Source organism: Ascaphus truei, chromosome 5 (assembly GCF_040206685.1).
Source record: "Ascaphus truei isolate aAscTru1 chromosome 5, aAscTru1.hap1, whole genome shotgun sequence".
In the NCBI taxonomy this organism is placed as follows: domain Eukaryota; kingdom Metazoa; phylum Chordata; class Amphibia; order Anura; family Ascaphidae; genus Ascaphus; species Ascaphus truei.
The window spans coordinates 78,999,566-79,010,187 of NC_134487.1; positions in this window are offsets into that span (position 1 = coordinate 78,999,566).

A 10,622-nucleotide genomic window follows, 5' to 3' on the forward strand; every position below is an offset into this window, starting at 1 on the left:
CGGGAAGAAGGGGGTCCCTGGACCTAAAATCAATGCGTTTCAGCTCCAGGGTAAATCCAGCTACATTAATGTAATGTTTAAAATTAAATAAAAACCCTGCGATCGCCTGTGAGAGGGGCGCAGTTAGTGACTGATTCAGCATCCCTCTCACTGCCCGTCTATTACAGACAGACCCCGGTAGGACTCACACAACAGTGACCCCTGCTGTATTAATCCGATGAGCCACTATAGTCTGCCAGGCAAAATATGTGAGGATCACGGACAAATCTCAAAATCCATTTCAAGATTTGTTCGAATAACGGCCGCTGCATCTGTAAGTGTGATGAGGAGGAGTAAGAGGGGGCAATGTAGAGGAGAAGCGGGTGAGGAGAAGAGTATGTAGAGTAGAAGCCAGACAGGAAGAAAGTATGTGGAGGAGTAGCTGGAAAGGAGGGAAGCCTGAGGGGAAGAAGCGGGAGAGGAATGGAGCATGTGGAGGAGATGCTGGAGTGTAGGGGATCATAGAGGGGAAAACTGGAGAGTAAGGGATCACGTTGGGACAAACAGGAGAGGAGTATGCGTGGGAGAAGCTGGAGAGGAGAGGTGACTTTGGGGGAAGCTACAGAGGAGTGGAGTATGTGGGAGAGAAGATGGAGAGGAGGGGAGCATGTGGGGGAGAAGCTGGAGAGGAGGAGAGTATGTAGGGAGAGGCTGGAGAGGAGGGGAGCATGTGGGGGAGAAACTGGCGTATTTTGATAATGAATGGCATGTACAGTATGGCCTGAATTAAGTACAATGAAATCTGAGTAGGCCCCTAATACAAAGTGAGTTTGACACCCCTGCCTTCAGGTCCAATAATTTAAATGGGCCATATGGTGTCTTCCAGCCCCAGACTACTTATGTAGTATGAGTGTTCATTTTTACTACATTATTAATACTAATAAAAGGTGGCTTTTGGATCTGTTCACGATGTCCGCATTGCAAATTAATAAATCCTCAATATATTCCCGTTCTTTTTTTTCTTCTGCTGAATGTTAACACTAGAGTGATTTTCGATCCAAGATTTTTGATGATGTCTCCATCGTGAAGCTATTTGAATAAAGGATAGCATTCTGTTACAATGTTCGTTGTTTTAAAGTTTGCATCTCATTACATTTTAGGCTTGTCAAATGATGCACAACCCTTAACTTGTCTTCTTTAATTTTGTAGCTTTGTTGGTACTCAGAAAACATTTGGGCCCATACTTTATGTACTAAGCTATGCTACTTCATAAGACACCTAATGGTGCTGCAAGACACCTTATGGCCAGGTTCGTCTGCACCAGGGCCCACCACTTCCATGGTGTTCCGGCACTTATTTAGCAGCCGGAACAGCGTTTAGGCATTTCTAAAGGCCCCCCTCTCTCCACACCGCCTCCCCAGGCCTAACTGCTGTGCAGGGCCTTACCCAGAGAAGGCAGCAGAGAGAGCCAACCCTATTGGTCCTAAGATGGAAATTAGGCCCCACCGCGCTTAACGCCCTACATCACAGGTAGGGCGGCTTTTTGTTTACTTGTTTACAAATTAGAGCAATAGCTCAATCCAATATATTTACATCCTTAAATTATAGACAGTGTTAACATGCAAAAAATAGATCTTTATACCTTTTTAATAGGTTACTAATCAAGTTATTACCTGATTTTAATTTGAACCCTTTTGCTGTCAGTGAGGCCAGCAAAGAATTGCAAAGCAAAAGATCTTGAAAAGTCTACCATTACATACAGTATATAAAAAAATGTTAAAGGTTGCATTTTATATAGTACCTAGCAAATCCATTTTATTGGGAATACTTACATTTATAAATGTTGTGATATGAAAACATAAAGATAACCATAAATGATAAAATGACATCATAAATTACAAAGCATGAATATTGGGTATTCTACACTTTTGCTGGCTAAGCGGGGATAAATTAACAATCTGTGTCTCTAGTCCAAGACCAGCATATCATTCGGAGAATTCTCAGAATTATAGTTTGCTATCCTTATAGCAGCTATTCATCCTCTCTGCTTTCAGTAATCTACACAGAAAGTATTAGCAATTAAAATGCTCTGGAGCTTATTAATGCCACATACACTTTGACACTAAAATGGTTAAAGGATTCACTACCATCCAAAACGAAATGGGATAAAATGTTAAGTATGATGATCTTTGAAAAATACCAGCTCGGCCCTATATACTGTATATATATATACAATATATAGGGCCGAGCTGGTATATATATATATATATCAGCATGGGCAGTTCAGGAGTTGTAAAGTCTCAAACCCTTGAACTAGCAAGGTGTTGGATACCCCGAATCCAATAGTACTGTATATCTTTATTAATACAGCACAATCCAGGTACATAGCTCTTCACAGCAGTAATACACAGGACATAATAATATAACACATAATGGGAACACGTGATTTTTAAGACATACGAATAACAATAGGAAAAGGAGTCTCTGCCCCGAAGAGCTTACAATCTAAGTTGTAAGTAATGAGAACTTACAGAAACTGTAGGAGTGTGTTCTGGAAAGTATGTGTGCAAGGGATCATGTCAGTGCATATGAGATATACTGTATAGTCACATTTAAAACGGAGCTACTCATATGCTTCATTAAAGACATGTGTTTTACGATGGGTGTTAAAATTGTAAAGATAAAGTGTTAGCTGATAGTTCCTCATGTTGGATTAATTTGGACTGTGTCTCATGTCTAGGTACCTCCTTCTGGCACTATTTTGGAACAGTATTATGAACTGTGGTATATTTACTAAGTTTGCCAATAAGGTTAGGAATAACTCTTTGGTTACATTTTCTTAACTATCTTTCAATATGTTACGGTGTTCGTGAAAACACCTAGTTATCAAGTGAATTGCCATTGAATTATTTAATAACCATCTCTGATAATAGGTATCCACATATGCACCACAGAGATCTAGAATATATTAGACCTGTGCTAACTTCAAAGTCTATTTTAGTTCTAATTGCTACTGACAGTGTTAGCTGAAAGAATGCAATCTAAGTACCTATAACATTGTTTACGACGAATAAGCTTCAGAGGTTGAATCTATATTACCTAAACTCAATAATGCTCCGAAGTATTTAGGATGCATATGCACTAATATTGGGAAGTTAAATCCTTCCAATATGGACTTTCTACACCATTACTAACCAAAAAGGGGTATCACTAGATAGATTATTCACCATAAGCAATACATTGGTGCTTGACTGCCCTCTGCTAATTGGAACCTAACCTCAAAGTAGCAATATCACCGTCCAGTATTTTAAACCACATTAGGTCATATTTCAGTGGCACCTTCCAACCTCAGGTTGACTAAACACATACCACAAGTGGGATTTACATCATTTAAGCTCACCATCGCTGATACTACTATCCCACAATCCCACAATCACCTATATGCAGGGCCATCTTAACAGCATTATAGGCCCCTGGGCAAAGCAGTCCATTGGGCCCTGCAAAAATTTTCTCGCAAATGCAGACATGCCAACTCTCCGCTAAAAGTCGTAATTTTTCTCCTTCTACCGAGTTAGCGGGAGATTTGAATGTTGAGGCTTGTGATCGGAAAATTAGTGTTAAATTCTGGTGCATAGATTAGCCTGGGGCCCCTATGCTCGTGGGGCCACCGTGCAACTGCCCAGCGTGCCCATGCATTAAGATGGCACTGCCTATATGTGGTAAATTTAGAGGTTTATTACTATATTTTGTATGGGAGCCCTGATCTCCATCTATTTAATAATTTTGTTAATTATTAATTTCTCGTGATATCTTACTGGTGATATCAGTTTGTCTTCCTATTATTTTATATCTCAATCACTACCATTAACGGTTACGTTTTATTCCCGTTCATACTATACATACCTTACCCACTGGAAAGAGTGCTAGTATATAGGGGCTTCTTTAGGCCTGCCTAGGCAAGACATCTGTTCTCAACTTATGTCAGGGGCCTGAATTTTATGCAGAAACAAACCAAAACTGTGTCTCTACCTCAGATTCAGAAAAAATGCTGAAAAAGGCAGTGAACTGCTGACCAGTAAGTGAGAAGTAAGCCTGTAAGCCTAGGAGGTTTACTTTTCACTCACCAGTCTGCGGTGTACCGCCCTTTTCAGCATGTTTTCTTCATCAAAACGCCGTCTGGAGGACGCTTCTCACACGATCGGATCTCCTGCTACTGCACCTGTGGCATCATCATCGTGAGTACTTGCCTATTGCCCAGGATTGAGACTGTGTGTGACACCAGGTTTCGGTGGTTGGAGTTGCTGGTCAGTTAGATTGTCGCTTGCCATGGGTGGGGTTTATCTTTCAGTGAGCTCTTTGGCGGCTACCTGTTTTTCTCCCGTGATATTCACTCCCCCCCTTCCTGTATGCAAATCCACACAGGTGCACAAGTCCTGAGATTGTATTAGAGATCAGCTTGACCGCGGTCGTTGTCCATGGACATGATTACCTAATTTTTGTCATATATCCTTCAGCTCTTGAGCACTAGCTACAGGGGTGTACTCCACTTACCACTTCTACTTCAGATTCAGTTCAGGTCCATTCTTCCCAACCTTGACCATATGATGCATTCCCTGTGGCTTGGAGGTGGGATAAGAGGTGAGTGGTGGCCAGGGGCAGAGACACTCCCCTTTAAAAGGGTCCCCCAGATATCTCTCTCCCTTCCCTTATGTGTGCCTAATTCATTTGATGTAGATGTATGGTCAACTGCAGGCAGGAGTGGCTCCCTTTCTCTTCTGAATGGCCCTGCCTCATTGACCCTGTGAATCCAATCATCAGTGAAGGCAATGATAGCAGGAGACAAGGAGCTGCTCTGGTATGCAGTTAAACCTTGATACCTTACTGCTGCATCTCCACCTTGTCACTCTCACCCTAATTTACACTGCCTCCATGTCACTCATTCTTTCGCCTAAGTGTCACCCATTCTCCCTTCCCTGTGTCACTCACTCTCTCTCTCTTCCCCATGTCACACACTGTCTTTCTTACCCTCCACATCTCCCACTTATTCCATAATTTTTTTTACAAACCCCAATTTAAAATAAACCGCATTTTGTCAGAACAAGATCATGAAATATGTTCAAAATCAAAACACCAGTGACAGTGCCCACCCTTAAATATTTCTAAAATATTGTGTTCTTCGATACAGTAGTACCACACAAATAAAGCGGATTACAACTGTAACCCTGCTTCCCCCCCTCCCCAAGACTCTACGGTTGTGTCTAGGGTGCATGAGGGCGGATTACATGCGGTGTGGTGCGTACCTGTGAGGAACAGGAGGGCCTGAGCTTCCCGCGATGTTGTGGGAGAGCCAGGACCGGGCTTCTGGGGTGGTAGCCTCCATGATCTCTAAGTTGTGCAGTGCCTCCATCTTCTATACTCCCAGGAATATGGGACAGGACCGGTATAGAAGAATCCCTTGGGTCCCAGGGTAGTACTTTTCAAGTCACACACAGTCTTTATGGATGAGGAATAGTCTCTTCATTTGACAACGCAACAATATCCCAACGATAAGGCTTCCAACAGCCGCAACACAATAGCCAGGAACGGGTTATACGCCACTCACCTTCGCCCAGATAATTCCTCCTCTCCTTCCCTCCAAGTCACTCTTCCGGCAGGATGGTCTGAGCTAGGGCTTCAATACCCCGTGGCCCACCCCCGAGGTTAGCCTCACGGTGGGTCTTGGATTCTCCCATCACCCATGGCAGTGGGGTGAGGGCATTGGTCCACCAAGTCTATAACTCTATCAGCTCTACTAAAGGACGCTGATTCTGTACACTCTCCTTTCGCCTGCACTCTGCGCAGGGGAAACCATAGTTCTCGCCAAATCCTCGGTCCGATCCGCAGGATTTCGTGACTCATGGCCTGTTAGTGGCACTGCATACTCCCGGCATAACTAACCGGCAAATCCAGACTCTGACTAATCTGGAACGAAGAAGAACAACTACTACCCGGAGTTGGCTGCTAAATATAGAGCTAGCCCCGCCCCTCGTGATGTCAACAGGACCTCCCCTCGTGCTCACGCCTGCAGCAGAGTCCAGGCCTGCGTCTATCATTCAGGATAGGGCTATTAAGGGGAAAACCCAGGATGATTACTGGTGCCTGATCTTAACAGGACTTATCACAGCAGAAGGAAGATAGGTATAGCCTGTGCTGTTTACAGGGGGCTACACAACATTAATTAAACAACACCAGGGAAATAATACCATTTTAATTATATTTTACACACTGCCCTAAGAAAAAATATATTTTTAATATTTTTTTTTATAAAATGGTCTTCAGTTTTTATGAGGCTCATCAACTTTGAAGCTAGTGCTTGATTCCTCAGTATTAGTATCGACTGTATGACCTGTAACAAGACACTTTAGGTTACCTTTCCATTGTTGAAAATTAGCACTGCCATAATAATGGTAACTTGTGTATGTTCCGTCTCTCATCCAAAAGCTGTCAAGTACATTTAGAAGCATTAAAATTAGTTACTGTTATTAAAACCAGTCACTGGTATACAAACACCAAGATTGGCTGCTCTGACCTCTATTTCAGAGGTTACCTCCTTGTTAACTTTTGACATGCTATAAAATGTAAGAAAAATATCTGGTCAATTTTAGATGCTACATTTTTTGTAATAACAGTAAGAGTTTAAAGTATATGAAATGCATGTTTGTTTACTGTGTATACATCTACACACAATCCCTAATCTTGGCAAAATAAAAAATAAAAACATTTAATAAGGTGGTTTGGGGCAGAATTCTTGCATCTGCTTACATTGCATGCAATCATGTTTTGCACACAAAAAAATATTCAGAAATAAATTCTATTTCAAATTATATTGGAGTCATAGCACTTGGATGATTGGAAATCAGGAGTAAAGTAGAACAAAAGAATTGTAAGATAAAACCAATTACACGTATTTAATATCTAATCATTTGATGTCAACTGACATTCATTGAATTTTATCTCCATTTGTCATTTTTTTAAATTAATGTGAACATTTCCTTCAGTATGTTCGCAAAGTGTATAGTATATGAGGAAGTGTTTCAACAGTGGAGCAATTTGGGCCACACGCAAAGGAAATATTTCCATATGCGTTAATTTGAGAGCAGCGACATACAAATGCAGCCACCAGTTTTTAGATCACTTGCCTTGGAAAATCTGGGGCAATTTCACAGTAAATGCCTCAACATTTCTGTGAGATTCCTAATGGCCCATCGGATTAACACGGCAGGGGGTCCCTGCAGTTCCTTTCAAACTGAAAGGGACTGCAGGGACCCCTGCTATGTTAATCCATTGGGCCATTAGGAATCTCACAGAAATGTTGAGGCATTTACTGTGAGATGCTTTAGTTTTTACCAGGCAAGTGATCAGATACTGGTGGCTGCATCTGAAAAGGTTTGTAAACCCCTTAAGATTTTCACATATTTCACATATTTCAAACCTAACATTGTATTAGATCTTAATCCTTTGTCCTAATAAAAAAGATAAAGATAACCTCATTAAACAAATTACAGAAAAATATGATGTTTTTTCAACGTGTATTTATCCACAAATGATTTAACATCCAATATCCATGTGTGAAAAGAAATGAGAACCTTTAGATTCAGTACATGGTGGTACCCCCTGTAAGCAGCAGTGACTTCAACTAAGAGTTTACTGTAACTGCTGGCCAATCTTTCTGTTTTGTGGAATTTTCTCCCATTCCACCTTACAGAACTGCTTCAACTCAGTGACATTTGAGAGCTTCCTTGCATGGACAGCTTGATTCAGGTCCTGCCACAACATTTCAATGGGGTTTAGGTCCGCACTTTGACTAGGCCATTCTAAAATGTGGAATTTCTTCTTCAACAGCCATTCTTTTGTAGATCTGCTTGTATGTTTAGGATCATTGTCTTGCTGCATCACCCACTTTCGCTTCAGATTCAGTTCATGAATGGATGGCCTGACATTCTCCTCTAGAATCTTCTGATCCATGTATTGTGCATTGTTTGTGTCAATGGCGGCAAGCTGTCCAGGTCCTGAGGAGAAAAGCAGCCCCAACAATCACACTCCCACCACTATGCTTGACGGTTGGGATGAGGATCTTCTGTTCGAATGCAAAGTTTGGTTTTCGCCTAACATAACGTTTCTCATTGAGGAAAAAAGTTCTACCTTTGACTCGTCTGTTCAAAGAACCTAGTTGCAGAAATTTTGTGGATCATTTATGTACTCTATGGCGAACTTCAGATTAGCAGAAGTTTTCTTTTTAGAGAAGTCTCTTCTTTTTAGAGAGCAATGATTTCCTCCTGGCTATTCTTCCATGTACCCCATTCTTGTTCCGTCTTTTTCTGAAAGTTGAGTCATAAACACTCACATTAGCAAAGAAGAGAGTGGCTTGCACATCCTTGAATGTTACTCTGGAGTTCTCTGTGACTTCCTGGATAATTTGCCTGTCTGTTTTTGGAGAGATTTTGATAGGACGACCGCTCCTGGGTATAGTGACTGTAGTCTTCTCTGTTTGTAGACTACCTGCCTGACAGTGGATTAGTTACACCCCAAATCTTTAGAAATGGTTTTGTAACCCTTTTCTAGACTGTTGAGAATCAATAACTGCATTTCTGAGGTCCTCAGAAATTTCTTTTGATCATGGCATGACATGCTAACGCTCACCTGTATAGTGAAGACCAAACTCAAAAAGTATTTGATCTTTATATATATGTATGTATGTCTTTATTTATATAGAGCCATTAATGTACATAGTGCTTCACAGTAGTAATACACGTGACAATCATATAAATAACAAATAATACAAATAACAGATTAACAGATCATGGGAATAAGTGCTTCAGACATCAAAGTAAAATTTAGGAAAAGGAGTCCCTGCTCTGAAGAGCTTACAATCTAATTGGTAGGAGGAACATACAGATACTGTAGGAGGGCATACTGGTAAGTGCGTCTGCAAGGGGCCAAGCTTTATGTATCAGGTGTATAGTGTTAGCCACAAGCTACTCATATGCTTTGCTAAGCAGGTGGGTCTTAAAGGTGGAAAGAGAGGGTGCTAGTCGGATATTGAGAGGAAGGGCATTCCAGAGGTGTGGGACAGTCAGTGAGAAAGGTTTAAGGCGGGAATGGGCTTTAGATACAAAGGGGTAGAGAGAAGACATCCTTGAGGAGGTAGTGGGACCAGGTTTGGGAGCAAGTATGAGGAGCTCTGTTTTTGCCATGTTAAGTTTAAGTTGACGAAGGGCCATCCAGGATGATATCACAAAGAGACATTCAGAAATTTCGGTCTGAACAGCAGGTGTAAGGTCAGGGGTTGAAAAGTAAATTTGTATGTCAGCATGGAGGTGATATTTGAACCCAAGAGATGTGATTAGGTCACCTAGAGAGAGTGTGTACAGAGAAAAGAGGAGAGGTCCCAGGACAGAGCCTTGAGGTGCCTCCAAAATAGGCAGGGAACTCACACATGAAGATCTACCTAATTATTTAAACACCTGAGTAATTATCCCCTTTAATTTTACTTATAAAATCAGGGTTTCACTTACTTTTCCATATACCCTGACTCTTAATTACTCATTGTTTGTCTAATTCATATAGTACATCATTTTATTTCAAAAGACATGGAGTTCGTAAATATATAAACCCTATTGGATATTTAAGAAAACACTGGTTTTGATTCAAGAAGGTTATCATGGAAAAACTATGGAATTTCCGTAATTATCATTGGGGTTCGCAAACTTCTTTTCGTCACTGTATATACTGTATGAACCCTTTAAACCTTGCTTCTTAAATTTCTTGGCACAGATCTCTTTGGAGCAGAGGCTATTTATAATACCGTATTTCCTCGGTTGTAAGATGCACCATTGATTTAATAACAGCATTCCAGGGAAAAAAAGAAACACTACGTTAAATGCAAAGAAAAAATCACAATGACAACTTAAAGGAAGGCACCTTCAGCCTGTCATAGGGCATCAGCAACCTCCTGCTCAGCACAACGGGTGGCGCGCTAGGGTTGGCAGAATCGTATTCTTCTGAGATCATGCGATCCTCAGTTGACTCGCATTAGCGGCCATTTTGGTACAGAAACCACTCAGTTACCAAACCCGTTTTTCAATGCATGCCAGCACGTACAATGCTGCAATTCAATGGAGGAGAAATAATATGTCTTTACCTCTTAATTGAAGAAGGAAACTTATCAGGGGCATTATAACAATATAAAATTTTTACATATACTTCAGTTCACATGGCCAACTACGTCACTACTTACTCCTCTTCCTAGCGGGTGGCAAGTTTCTTTTGACATCGATCGTAAGATGCATCTCGATTTCAGAAACGTTAAAATTTGAAAAAAGTGCATCTTAGAATTGAGGAAATACAGTATTTCACTGACAAGCTCTTCTCCTAATTCCTCTTACAGTATAACCACTCACCAAAATGTGAATGGCTCAAGAGGAGAAAAGTGGGGCAATCAATGGAGCAAAGAACCTTGATACATTGACATAATTAGTCATTATGCAATTTGGAGCAATGCACTTGTTTGCAACACGATATATATATCTCCCTATGATGCTTTAATTACCAATGACTAAAACTGTCCCAGAATATTTTGGCAGACGGATCTGCAGATCCCCCTA